The 2127-nt window shown below is 42.3% G+C and overlaps 1 pseudogene; it reads right to left on the reverse strand.

Moving 5' to 3' along the window:
- Positions 1–398: 398 nt before the first annotated feature.
- Positions 399–1345, reverse strand: LOC114211826 (PIN2/TERF1-interacting telomerase inhibitor 1 pseudogene; annotated as a pseudogene).
- Between the last annotated feature and the right edge of the window lie 782 nt (positions 1346–2127).

The following is a 2127-nucleotide window of genomic DNA, read 5'->3' on the forward strand; positions in this document are numbered from 1 at the left end:
AAGAGAGAGGCATGTAAATTACCACAGACTCAGGGGGAGCAAATGTAAGTAGAAATCAAATGACACCTTGTGATTGTGCCTAGGACACCAGTCACACACCAGTCTTTGCTAACACATTTATTTATATGGGAAATAAAATAGATAGAAGTATCTATTTTTTTTTCACAGTCTAAAAAGAAATTTATTTGTTTATGAGAGCCATGATTTGGAACATTAGAAAGTTCTGCAGGGATGTGTTGGGAAAAATGTGGTGAGAGGGAGAGATTCAGCAACCCACGGGCGTGTCAAAAGATGTGCACAAACTCTCTTGGGTGAACTCTGCTCTGACTTCAGGCCAAAGGTGCTTGCTTGCAGGGCCCTGACAGCTGAATGGCTGGAAGGCCCTGGCTCAAGAGAATTTATTCCGAAGCTTTCTTCTTCTTCTTTGTCTTCTTCACTGGTATGTCGTGTAATATAGCGTCCACTGCTACTTCAACTTGCTTTTGTAGTTTTTCTTTTCTTTCCTTTTTTTGGGCTTTGGGGTAATGTCCTGGTCATCAGGGGGCCACACACAATCCTCTCCATCCTCAGCAGAAACACCAGAATTCCCATCCCAACAAAGGTCTCTGAGCTGCCGTTCAACTTGGTCTCTATTCTTCTCGGCCTGGGGTTCGGTGTAAGTCTCCACATTTTTATCTTTTGCCCCTTTTTTTCTCTTCTTTCTCCTTTTTCTTTCTATTCAGTTCTCTTCAAGGTCAGACCCTGCTGCTATGACCTGTGGCTTATTCTTTAGCTCCACCATCCACTTGGCAAAGTACTCCTCGATGGTGAAGGCACTGGTCATTGTAGTGGAGGATACATTCCCATCTGGAGGGGAAGGGCTGGAATCATCATCCTCAGGAGTCTTCTTACTCTGTCTTTTCACAAAAATGCAGTCAAGATCTCTTTTGCTCCAAGATGATAGATCCTTCCCTTTTGTGAATTTCATATAGTGAACACAGTTTTTGGAGATTTTAGACTTTTCTTCAAGGCTGAAAGTCTTCTTTTCTTTGTTGTCTGAGGAGTCTGTTGTTTCCTGCCCATGGCAAGCGTTCAACTCAGCCAGAAGCTGGTTAAAATCATCCTGATGAGCAATCCAGTTATCTTCATTATTGATCGTAGCTCCAAGTCCTAGGTGGTTATTTTTAACTTGAACTTTAATATGATCTGTGGCTCCTTGCTCCTGAGCCCCTAAACCCTTTCCTTTAGACCACCCCATCTTCTCTAGCATCCTCTGGCCAAACTTGGAATCGTCATTGCTCCACGCAGTGTTTCTTGGATCCACAGTCCACTTCTGCATCCACTGCCACTCAGCCAGCATCGACATGTCGGGAGCCTAGGGCGCCGCGAGTCTCCAGACCTGAGCGGTGGTGGCTACCGAGTAGCCGGCTCGCAAAGAAGCTAGAACCACGGGATTCGCAAACCAGGTGCACAGCCTAGAAGTATCTATTTTCAACATAGTATTTTTAAGCCAGAAATGATGTGCTACATGACGTTTATCAAAGAAATTGTGGACTCTTAAAGCAAGATACCTTAAGATGTTGATTCACCATCTGGTGTACAGATCACTCTTTAAGAGATTACAACCCATGCATTCATTCAATTTATATTTATTGAGAATCTGTTCTGTTCTAGGCACTATGTTAAGTGATGGGTATAGGGCAGTGAACGAGAAGGGTGAAGAAGAGGAGATCCCTACCCTAGCCAATGAAGTTGTAATCTGTTTTGTAAATTTGGAAGAAAGAATCAGGCATAGCCAATTGAACACTTTTTTCTATTTGGAGTCATCTTCCTGGCAGAGAGCATGTTTTATGATCAACCTTTCACCGTGAGCTAATAGAGGCCTTTACCTAGAGATAGAGGCCTGAAGTTGCCCACCTAATTACTAGATGAGTAAGATTCCTGAATGAAATGAAGTATCAGCATGCCTGTTTGGTCTTATGCCCAAGATATTTTTCTCCCAAATATTCTCATCATTCAAAAAATTAATGCTTTTTTTTCCTGACTTCTAAATCTATCTCTTTCTCACTTGGTTCTAAATTTGAGTGGATAAGAGAAGGGTAGTAATATTGACTCCTTAAAATACCAAGATAGACATATCTTTGCCAC

The sequence above is a fragment of the Eumetopias jubatus genome, unplaced genomic scaffold (genome assembly GCF_037043125.1).
Source record: "Eumetopias jubatus isolate StellerSeaLion01/CBP00866 unplaced genomic scaffold, mEumJub1_p1.0 scaffold_5, whole genome shotgun sequence".
NCBI classification, from domain to species: Eukaryota; Metazoa; Chordata; class Mammalia; order Carnivora; family Otariidae; genus Eumetopias; species Eumetopias jubatus.